We start from the raw sequence: 12,199 nt of genomic DNA, 5'->3' as shown, positions 1-12,199 counted from the left end.
CCAGTTTTAGATTCAGATTTACATCACACCGTATCCATACATTGACAACATGGCAAAAATAACCCCATTATTTTTCATTAAAGCCTGACAAGATTGACTATGCAGATTAGTTTGCATATTATTAACGATCTTCGGCCTTTCATTGATTGCTTTAGGACACCGCCCTTGAAGAGCCCAGCATCCTCCAGGATACAGAAATCCTCACTCAGACTGAGCTTCCTGGAATCTGCTGATAGTTGCACCCTGAGGTTAGGACCGAAACTGTCGCATGATCTCATGCCGCCAAGCCGACGATTCTACAGACCGATTGGGGCGAATGGCCTGTTTCTGAGCTGTAACATGATGTGTCATTCTATGTCTACTAGGTTGGGTCATAGGTTACCACTGAACCTTTGGTTGGACTATGAGGCCATGTTGTGTGCCAAGTGTAAATGCCTGTAACAGGCTGCGATGGCAACATTCATAGAAACAGAGCAAATAGATGCAGGAGTAGGCCATTCGGCCCTTCGAGCCTGGACCACCATTCAATAAGATCATGGCTGATCATTCACCTCAGTACCCCTTTCATGCTTTCTCTCCATACCCCTTGATCCCTTTAGCCGTAAGGACCATATCTAACTCCCTCTTGAATATATCCAATGAACTGGCATCAACAACTCTCTGTGCTAGAGAATTCCACAGGTTAACAACTCTCTGAGTGAAGAAGTTTCTCCTAATCTCAGTCCTAAATGGCTTACCCCTTATCTTTAGAATGTGTTCCCTGGTTCTGGACTTCCCCAACTTCGGTATCATTCGTCTTGCATTTAACGAGTCCAGTCCCATAGGAATTTTATATGTTTCTAAGAGATCCCCTTTCATCCTTCTAAACTCCAGTGCATAGAGGCCCAGTCGCTCAAGTCTCTCCTCATATATCAGTCCTGCCATCCTGGGAATTAGTCTGGAGAACCTTCACTGCACTCCCCTCAATAGCTAGAACGTCCTTCCTCAGATTAGGAGACCAAAACTGAACACAATATTCCAGTTGAGGCATCACCAAGGCCCTGTACAACTGCAGTAAGACCTCCCTGCTATTATACTAAAATCCCCTAGCTATGAAGGCCAACATACCATTTGCCTGCTTCACCGCCTGCTGTACCTGTATGCCAACTTTCAATGACTGATGTACCATGACACACAGGTCTTGTTGCACCTCGCCTTTTCCAAATCTGATGCCATTCAGATAATATTCTGCCTTCGTGTTTTTGCCACCAAAGTGGATAATCTCACATTTATCCACATTATACTGCATCTGCCATGCATTTGCCCACTCACCTAACCTATCCAAGTCACTCTGCAGCCTTTAGCGTCCTCCTCACAGCTCACACCACCACCTAAATTAGTGTCATCTGCAAATTTGGAGATATTACACTCAATTCCTTCATCTAAATCATTAATATTTATTGAAAATAGCTGGGGTCCCAGCACTGAGCCCTGCGCACCCCACTGGTAACTGCCTGCCATTCTGAAAAGGATCTGTTTTTCCCAACTCTCTGCTTCCTGTCTGCCAACCAGTTCTCTATCCATGTCAGTACATTACCCCCAATATCATGGGCTTTAATTTTGCACACTAATCTCTTGTGTGGGACCTTGTTCAAAGCCTTTTGAAAGTCCAAATACACCACATCCACTGGTTTGCCTTTGTCCACTCGACTCGTACCATCCTCAAAAAATTCCAGAAGATTTGTCAAGCATGATTACCCTTTCATAAATCCATGCTGACTTGGACTGATCCTGTCACTGCTTTCCAAATGCGCTGCTATTTTATCTTTACTAATTGATTCCAACATTTTCCCCACTACTGATGTCAGGCTAACTGGTCTATAATTACCCGATTTTTCTCTCCTTGCTTTTTTAAAAAGTGGTTTTACATTAGCTACCCTCTAGTCCATAGGAACTGATCCAGAATCTATAGAATGCTGGAAAATGATCACCAATGCATCCACTATTTCCAGGGCCACTTCCTTAAGTACTCTGGAATGCAGACTATCAGAACCCGCGGATTTATCGACCTTCAATCCCATCAATTTCCCTAACACAATTTCCTGCCGAATAAGGATTTTCTTGAGTTCCTCCTTCTCACTAGACCCTCGGTCCCCGAGTATTTCCGGAAGGTTATTTGTACCTTCCTTCATGAAGACAGAACCAAAGTATTTATTCAACTGGCCTGGCAGTTCTTTGTTCCCCATTATAAATTCACTTGAATCTGACTGCAAGGGACTTACGTTTGTCTTCATTAATCTTTTTCTCTTCACATATCTATAGAAGCTTTTGCAGTCAGTTTTTATGTTCCCAGCAAGCTTCCTCTCATATTCTATTTTCCCCCTCCTAATTAAACCCTTTGTCCTCCTCTGCTGAATTCTAAATTTCTCCCAGTCCTCAGGTTTGCTGCTTTTTCTGGCCAATTTATATGCCTCTTCCTTGGATTTAACACTATCCTTAATTTCCCTTGTTAGCCACGGTTGAGCCACCTTCACCATTTTATTTTTACTCCAGACAGGGATGTACAATTGTTAAAGTTCATCCATTTGATCTTTAATGTTTGCCATTGCCTATCCACCGTCAACACTTTAAGTATCACTCGCCAGTCGATTCTAGCCAATTCATCTCTCATACCATCAAAGTTACCTTTCCTTAAGTTCAGGACCCTAGTCTCTGAATTAACTGTGTCACTCTGCATCTTCATAAAGAATTCTACCATATTATGGTCACTCTTCCCCAAGGGGCCTCGCACAACAAGATTGCTAATTAGTCCTTTCTCATTACACATTACCCAGTGTAGGATGGCCAGTCCTCTAGTTGGTCCCGTGATATATTGGTCTGGAAAACCATCCCTAATACACTCCAGGAAATCCTCCTCCACCGTATTACTACCAGTTTGGTTAGCCCAATCTATATGCAGATTAAAGTCGCCCATGATAACTGCTGTACCTTTATTGCATGCATCCCTAATTTCTTGTTTGAAGCTGTCCCCAACCTCACTACCACTGTTTGTTGGTCTGTACACAACTCCCACTAACGTTTTCTGCCCTTTGGTATTCCGCAGCTCCAACCATACAGATTCCATATCATCCAAGCTAATGTCCCTCCTCTGTCTGATGTGTGGGTGAGACACTGACTGTGGTGCCAGTTGTGATATCTCACCTACTGCTCACGGGTGAAAGCCATTGAATGCAGTCCTTGAAACATGAACCTTGGATAAACTTTCCACTGGATGTGCATCAACAGGAATTTTGGAGGAAGGGTGGAAATGGGGCAGTAGCTTGCAAGGACAGAAGGGCCGAGAGTTGGTTATTTGAGGAGGTAATGATGGTGGTGGTTTTGAAAGGGAGGGGGACAGTACCTGAGGAGAGGGTACAATGTCAGCTAGCATGGTGTCCAGGAAGAGAAGTTGGGTGGTCCGCAGTTTCACAGGAATGAGGTCAGGGGAGTAGGGGGTGGCTTCTATGGACAAGATGAACTCAGAGAGAGCCTGAGGGGAGATATGCAGTAAGCCAGAGTATGAAGCAGGTTCAGGGTTAACACAGAGCCTGAGAGGAATTACTGCTTGGTGGGCAAGGGAAGTGAGGATACAGCAGGGGCAGATGAACGGATGGTCTCAATCTCAGTGACAAAGAAGTCCACGAGACCCTCGTACTTGTTATTGGAGGTGCTGTTGTATCTTTCAATGTCAAATGCTGCTCATGCAGAAAAAATGAAATCCCTCAGGCTGAGAGTGAGAGGGAGCATTTCATCAAATCATGTTTCAGAACTTTGGCAAGAGTAGTGCGCGATATTCCATCCCAGAACGTGCAGAGCCTTCAGCTGAATGCTGAACGTCTCCTCAGTGATTGTATCCGTGACCGACTCAGTCGCACACAGTGCGGGCAGGATGTTAATTTATAATGGACTTTCAAGGCCAGTCACATTCCGGGGTCCTCACTCTTTCAGAATGATAGAACAGGCCAGACAGAGATACCAGGGAGATCCGACTGTACCACAGGCAGATTGCCCACATCCCCCATTACCCACATAAACCTCTTTCAGATCATTGCGAACACTGGTAACTGAACTGCAGATGTTTGCACTGTAAGTGAAACAGCAACAACAGCTTTTATTTATATAGCGCCTTTAACGTAGTAAAACGAGTGTTTTAGGGAGGGAGTTCCAGAACTTTGGGCCTAGACAGCAGAAGGCCACCGATGGTTGAGCGATTATAATCAGGGATGCTCAACAGGGAAGAATTTGAGGAGCGCAGACATCTCGTGGTGTTCTGGGCCTGTGAGAGACTACAGAGATAGGGAGGGGAGAGGCCATGGAGGGATTTATAAATAAGGATGAACATTTTGAAATCGAGGCATTGTTTAACCGGGAACCAATGAAGGTCAGTGAGCACAGGGGTGATGTGTGAGTGGGACTTGGTGTGATATAGGACACGGGCTGCCAAGCTTTGCACAACCTCAAGTTTTTGTCTTGTAGAATGTGCGAAGCCAGCCAGGCATGCATTGGAGTTGTCAAGTCTTGGATGAGGTAATAAAAGCAAGGAGAGGGATTCAGCAGCAGAAGAGCTGAGGCGGGGCGGAGGCGGGCAAAGTTACGGAGGTGGAAATAGGAGATGGAAACAGGTATTATAACCTTTGTGACGTATTTCTGCAGCCACAATTAGTAACAGCAGTGGGCCATTCAGCCTCTCGAGCCTGTACCGCCATTCAAATAGATCATGTCTGATCTGTACTTCAACTCCATTAACCCATCTTTGTTTCATATCCCTTTGTACCGTTACCTAACAAAATTCTAGCGATCTCAGTCTTCAAAGCTCCAACTGGCCCAATATTCACACCCGTTTGGCAGGTGGAGGGATGTGAATTCCAGATTTCCACAAACCATTGTGTTTGATAAATCACTTCCTGATCTCACTCCTATATAGCCTGCGTGAAATTTTAAGATCATGCCCCCATGTTATGGATTATTACACCAATAGAAATGACTTCACTTTATCGAGGCGAGTGGATACTCCAACTATTTAAAAATAACGACCTACAGATCCATTAATCATCACTCACACTGCGTCTGAAAGGTGGAATTGAACCACTCTGTTGCTAGACAGCTACAGGTTTGAAGCCTGCATCCCAGACCACTGAGACTCATCCAGACAACAAACTAACACCGGGACAGGCTTATATAAAACACAGAAAGATGTAACACATTAGATTCAGGGTGAGTAGATTATCAGTGTCGCTCAACTACTTCCCAGTTTTAGATTCAGATTTACATCACACCGTATCCATACATTGACAACATGGCAAAAATAACCCCATTATTTTTCATTAAAGCCTGACAAGATTGACTATGCAGATTAGTTTGCATATTATTAACGATCTTCGGCGTTTCATTGATTGCTTTAGGACACCGCCCTTGAAGAGCCCAGCATCCTCCAGGATACAGAAATCCTCACTCAGACTGAGCTTCCTGGAATCTGCTGATAGTTGCACCCTGAGGTTAGGACCGAAACTGTCGCATGATCTCATGCCGCCAAGCCGACGATTCTACAGACCGATTGGGGCGAATGGCCTGTTTCTGAGCTGTAACATGATGTGTCATTCTATGTCTACTAGGTTGGGTCATAGGTTACCACTGAACCTTTGGTTGGACTATGAGGCCATGTTGTGTGCCAAGTGTAAATGCCTGTAACAGGCTGCAATGGCAACATTCATAGAAACAGAGCAAATAGATGCAGGAGTAGGCCATTCGGCCCTTCGAGCCTGGACCACCATTCAATAAGATCATGGCTGATCATTCACCTCAGTACCCCTTTCATGCTTTCTCTCCATACCCCTTGATCCCTTTAGCCATAAGGACCATATCTAACTCCCTCTTGAATATATCCAATGAACTGGCATCAACAACTCTCTGTGCTAGAGAATTCCACAGGTTAACAACTCTCTGAGTGAAGAAGTTTCTCCTAATCTCAGTCCTAAATGGCTTACCCCTTATCTTTAGAATGTGTTCCCTGGTTCTGGACTTCCCCAACGTCGGTATCATTCGTCTTGCATTTAACGAGTCCAGTCCCATAGGAATTTTATATGTTTCTAAGAGATCCCCTTTCATCCTTCTAAACATCCTTCTATACAGGCCCAGTCGCTCAAGTCTCTCCTCATATATCAGTCCTGCCATCCTGGGAATTAGTCTGGAGAACCTTCACTGCACTCCCCTCAATAGCTAGAACGTCCTTCCTCAGATTAGGAGACCAAAACTGAACACAATATTCCAGTTGAGGCATCACCAAGGCCCTGTACAACTGCAGTAAGACCTCCCTGCTATTATACTAAAATCCCCTAGCTATGAAGGCCAACATACCATTTGCCTGCTTCACCGCCTGCTGTACCTGTATGCCAACTTTCAATGACTGATGTACCATGACACACAGGTCTTGTTGCACCTCGCCTTTTCCAAATCTGATGCCATTCAGATAATATTCTGCCTTCGTGTTTTTGCCACCAAAGTGGATAATCTCACATTTATCCACATTATACTGCATCTGCCATGCATTTGCCCACTCACCTAACCTATCCAAGTCACTCTGCAGCCTTTAGCGTCCTCCTCACAGCTCACACCACCACCTAAATTAGTGTCATCTGCAAATTTGGAGATATTACACTCAATTCCTTCATCTAAATCATTAATATTTATTGAAAATAGCTGGGGTCCCAGCACTGAGCCCTGCGCACCCCACTAGTAACTGCCTGCCATTCTGAAAAGGACCTGTTTTTTCCAACTCTCTGCTTCCTGTCTGCCAACCAGTTCTCTATCCATGTCAGTACATTACCCCCAATATCATGGGCTTTAATTTTGCACACTAATCTCTTGTGTGGGACCTTGTTCAAAGCCTTTTGAAAGTCCAAATACACCACATCCACTGGTTTGCCTTTGTCCACTCGACTCGTACCATCCTCAAAAAATTCCAGAAGATTTGTCAAGCATGATTTCCCTTTCATAAATCCATGCTGACTTGGACTGATCCTGTCACTGCTTTCCAAATGCGCTGCTATTTTATCTTTACTAATTGATTCCAACATTTTCCCCACTACTGATGTCAGGCTAACTGGTCTATAATTACCCGATTTTTCTCTCCTTGCTTTTTTAAAAAGTGGTTTTACATTAGCTACCCTCTAGTCCATAGGAACTGATCCAGAATCTATAGAATGCTGGAAAATGATCACCAATGCATCCACTATTTCCAGGGCCACTTCCTTAAGTACTCTGGAATGCAGACTATCAGAACCCGCAGATTTATCGACCTTCAATCCCATCAATTTCCCTAACACAATTTCCTGCCGAATAAGGATTTTCTTGAGTTCCTCCTTCTCACTAGACCCTCGGTCCCCGAGTATTTCCGGAAGGTTATTTGTACCTTCCTTCATGAAGACAGAACCAAAGTATTTATTCAACTGGCCTGGCAGTTCTTTGTTCCCCATTATAAATTCACTTGAATCTGACTGCAAGGGACTTACGTTTGTCTTCATTAATCTTTTTCTCTTCACATATCTATAGAAGCTTTTGCAGTCAGTTTTTATGTTCCCAGCAAGCTTCCTCTCATATTCTATTTTCCCCCTCCTAATTAAACCCTTTGTCCTCCTCTGCTGAATTCTAAATTTCTCCCAGTCCTCAGGTTTGCTGCTTTTTCTGGCCAATTTATATGCCTCTTCCTTGGATTTAACACTATCCTTAATTTCCCTTGTTAGCCACGGTTGAGCCACCTTCACCATTTTATTTTTACTCCAGACAGGGATGTACAATTGTTAAAGTTCATCCATTTGATCTTTAATGTTTGCCATTGCCTATCCACTGTCAACACTTTAAGTATCACTCGCCAGTCGATTCTAGCCAATTCATCTCTCATACCATCAAAGTTACCTTTCCTTAAGTTCAGGACCCTAGTCTCTGAATTAACTGTGTCACTCTGCATCTTCATAAAGAATTCTACCATATTATGGTCACTCTTCCCCAAGGGGCCTCGCACAACAAGATTGCTAATTAGTCCTTTCTCATTACACATTACCCAGTGTAGGATGGCCAGTCCTCTAGTTGGTCCCGTGATATATTGATCTGGAAAACCATCCCTAATACACTCCAGAAAATCCTCCTCCACCGTATTACTACCAGTTTGGTTAGCCCAATCTATATGCAGATTAAAGTCGCCCATGATAACTGCTGTACCTTTATTGCATGCATCCCTAATTTCTTGTTTGAAGCTGTCCCCAACCTCACTACCACTGTTTGTTGGTCTGTACACAACTCCCACTAACGTTTTCTGCCCTTTGGTATTCCGCAGCTCCAACCATACAGATTCCATATCATCCAAGCTAATGTCCCTCCTCTGTCTGATGTGTGGGTGAGACACTGACTGTGGTGCCAGTTGTGATATCTCACCTACTGCTCACGGGTGAAAGCCATTGAATGCAGTCCTTGAAACATGAACCTTGGATAAACTTTCCACTGGATGTGCATCAACAGGAATTTTGGAGGAAGGGTGGAAATGGGGCAGTAGCTTGCAAGGACAGAAGGGCCGAGAGTTGGTTATTTGAGGAGGTAATGATGGTGGTGGTTTTGAAAGGGAGGGGGACAGTACCTGAGGAGAGGGTACAATGTCAGCTAGCATGGTGTCCAGGAAGAGAAGTTGGGTGGTCCGCAGTTTCGCAGGAATGAGGTCAGGGGAGTAGGGGGTGGCTTCTATGGACAAGATGAACTCAGAGAGAGCCTGAGGGGAGATATGCAGTAAGCCAGAGTATGAAGCAGGTTCAGGATTAACACAGAGCCTGAGAGGAATTACTGCTTGGTGGGCAAGGGAAGTGAGGATACAGCAGGGGCAGATGAACGGATGGTCTCAATCTCAGTGACAAAGAAGTCCACGAGACCCTCGTACTTGTTATTGGAGGTGCTGTTGTATCTTTCAATGTCAAATGCTGCTCATGCAGAAAAAATGAAATCCCTCAGGCTGAGAGTGAGAGGGAGCATTTCATCAAATCATGTTTCAGAACTTTGGCAAGAGTAGTGCGCGATATTCCATCCCAGAACGTGCAGAGCCTTCAGCTGAATGCTGAACGTCTCCTCAGTGATTGTATCCGTGACCGACTCAGTCGCACACAGTGCGGGCAGGATGTTAATTTATAATGGGCTTTCAAGGCCAGTCACATTCCGGGGTCCTCACTCTTTCAGAATGATAGAACAGGCCAGACAGAGATACCAGGGAGATCCGACTGTGCCACAGGCAGATTGCCCACATCCCCCATTACCCACATAAACCTCTTTCAGATCATTGCGAACACTGGTAACTGAACTGCAGATGTTTGCACTGTAAGTGAAACAGCAACAACAGCTTTTATTTATATAGCGCCTTTAACGTAGTAAAACGAGTGTTTTAGGGAGGGAGTTCCAGAACTTTGGGCCTAGACAGCAGAAGGCCACCGATGGTTGAGCGATTATAATCAGGGATGCTCAACAGGGAAGAATTTGAGGAGCGCAGACATCTCGTGGTGTTCTGGGCCTGTGAGAGACTACAGAGATAGGGAGGGGAGAGGCCATGGAGGGATTTATAAATAAGGATGAACATTTTGAAATCGAGGCATTGTTTAACCGGGAACCAATGAAGGTCAGTGAGCACAGGGGTGATGTGTGAGTGGGACTTGGTGTGATATAGGACACGGGCTGCCAAGCTTTGCACAACCTCAAGTTTTTGTCTTGTAGAATGTGCGAAGCCAGCCAGGCATGCATTGGAGTTGTCAAGTCTTGGATGAGGTAATAAAAGCAAGGAGAGGGATTCAGCAGCAGAAGAGCTGAGGCGGGGTGGAGGCGGGCAAAGTTACAGAGGTGGAAATAGGAGATGGAAACAGGTATTATAACCTTTGTGATGTATTTCTGCAGCCACAATTAGTAACAGCTGTGGGCCATTCAGCCTCTCGAGCCTGTACCGCCATTCAAATAGATCATGTCTGATCTGTACTTCAACTCCATTAACCCATCTTTGTTTCATATCCCTTTGTACCGTTACCTAACAAAATTCTAGCGATCTCAGTCTTCAAAGCTCCAACTGGCCCAACATTCACACCCGTTTGGCAGGTGGAGGGATGTGAATTCCAGATTTCCACAAACCATTGTGTTTGATAAATCACTTCCTGATCTCACTCCTATATAGCCTGCGTGAAATTTTAAGATCATGCCCCCATGTTATGGATTATTACACCAATAGAAATGACTTCACTTTATCGAGGCGAGTGGATACTCCAACTATTTAAAAATAACGACCTACAGATCCATTAATCATCACTCACACTGCGTCTGAAAGGTGGAATTGAACCACTCTGTTGCTAGACAGCTACAGGTTTGAAGCCTGCATCCCAGACCACTGAGACTCATCCAGACAACAAACTAACACCGGGACAGGCTTATATAAAACACAGAAAGATGTAACACATTAGATTCAGGGTGAGTAGATTATCAGTGTCGCTCAACTACTTCCCAGTTTTAGATTCAGATTTACATCACACCGTAGCCATACATTGACAACATGGCAAAAATAACCCCATTATTTTTCATTAAAGCCTGACAAGATTGACTATGCAGATTAGTTTGCATATTATTAACGATCTTCGGCGTTTCATTGATTGCTTTAGGACACCGCCCTTGAAGAGCCCAGCATCCTCCAGGATACAGAAATCCTCACTCAGACTGAGCTTCCTGGAATCTGCTGATAGTTGCACCCTGAGGTTAGGACCGAAACTGTCGCATGATCTCATGCCGCCAAGCCGACGATTCTACAGACCGATTGGGGCGAATGGCCTGTTTCTGAGCTGTAACATGATGTGTCATTCTATGTCTACTAGGTTGGGTCATAGGTTACCACTGAACCTTTGGTTGGACTATGAGGCCATGTTGTGTGCCAAGTGTAAATGCCTGTAACAGGCTGCAATGGCAACATTCATAGAAACAGAGCAAATAGATGCAGGAGTAGGCCATTCGGCCCTTCGAGCCTGGACCACCATTCAATAAGATCATGGCTGATCATTCACCTCAGTACCCCTTTCATGCTTTCTCTCCATACCCCTTGATCCCTTTAGCCATAAGGACCATATCTAACTCCCTCTTGAATATATCCAATGAACTGGCATCAACAACTCTCTGTGCTAGAGAATTCCACAGGTTAACAACTCTCTGAGTGAAGAAGTTTCTCCTAATCTCAGTCCTAAATGGCTTACCCCTTATCTTTAGAATGTGTTCCCTGGTTCTGGACTTCCCCAACGTCGGTATCATTCGTCTTGCATTTAACGAGTCCAGTCCCATAGGAATTTTATATGTTTCTAAGAGATCCCCTTTCATCCTTCTAAACATCCTTCTATACAGGCCCAGTCGCTCAAGTCTCTCCTCATATATCAGTCCTGCCATCCTGGGAATTAGTCTGGAGAACCTTCACTGCACTCCCCTCAATAGCTAGAACGTCCTTCCTCAGATTAGGAGACCAAAACTGAACACAATATTCCAGTTGAGGCATCACCAAGGCCCTGTACAACTGCAGTAAGACCTCCCTGCTATTATACTAAAATCCCCTAGCTATGAAGGCCAACATACCATTTGCCTGCTTCACCGCCTGCTGTACCTGTATGCCAACTTTCAATGACTGATGTACCATGACACACAGGTCTTGTTGCACCTCGCCTTTTCCAAATCTGATGCCATTCAGATAATATTCTGCCTTCGTGTTTTTGCCACCAAAGTGGATAATCTCACATTTATCCACATTATACTGCATCTGCCATGCATTTGCCCACTCACCTAACCTATCCAAGTCACTCTGCAGCCTTTAGCGTCCTCCTCACAGCTCACACCACCACCTAAATTAGTGTCATCTGCAAATTTGGAGATATTACACTCAATTCCTTCATCTAAATCATTAATATTTATTGAAAATAGCTGGGGTCCCAGCACTGAGCCCTGCGCACCCCACTAGTAACTGCCTGCCATTCTGAAAAGGACCTGTTTTTTCCAACTCTCTGCTTCCTGTCTGCCAACCAGTTCTCTATCCATGTCAGTACATTACCCCCAATATCATGGGCTTTAATTTTGCACACTAATCTCTTGTGTGGGACCTTGTTCAAAGCCTTTTGAAAGTCCAAATACACCACATCCACTG

General features: G+C 44.6%; 2 non-coding genes across 2 annotated transcripts; both read right to left on the bottom strand.

The window, feature by feature from the left end:
- Window positions 1–5,082: 5,082 nt before the first annotated feature.
- Window positions 5,083–5,169, bottom strand: trnastop-uca (transfer RNA opal suppressor (anticodon UCA)). The gene has a single exon. It is a non-coding gene; the product is annotated as a tRNA-Sec (tRNA).
- Window positions 5,170–10,347: 5,178 nt separating this feature from the next.
- Window positions 10,348–10,434, bottom strand: trnastop-uca (transfer RNA opal suppressor (anticodon UCA)). Its single transcript has one exon. It is a non-coding gene; the product is annotated as a tRNA-Sec (tRNA).
- Between the last annotated feature and the right edge of the window lie 1,765 nt (window positions 10,435–12,199).

This window comes from Pristiophorus japonicus, chromosome 19 (assembly GCF_044704955.1).
Source record: "Pristiophorus japonicus isolate sPriJap1 chromosome 19, sPriJap1.hap1, whole genome shotgun sequence".
In the NCBI taxonomy this organism is placed as follows: Eukaryota; Metazoa; Chordata; class Chondrichthyes; family Pristiophoridae; genus Pristiophorus; species Pristiophorus japonicus.
Note: the sequence above shows the minus strand (reverse complement) of the source record. Positions and strands in the feature narration are given on the sequence as shown.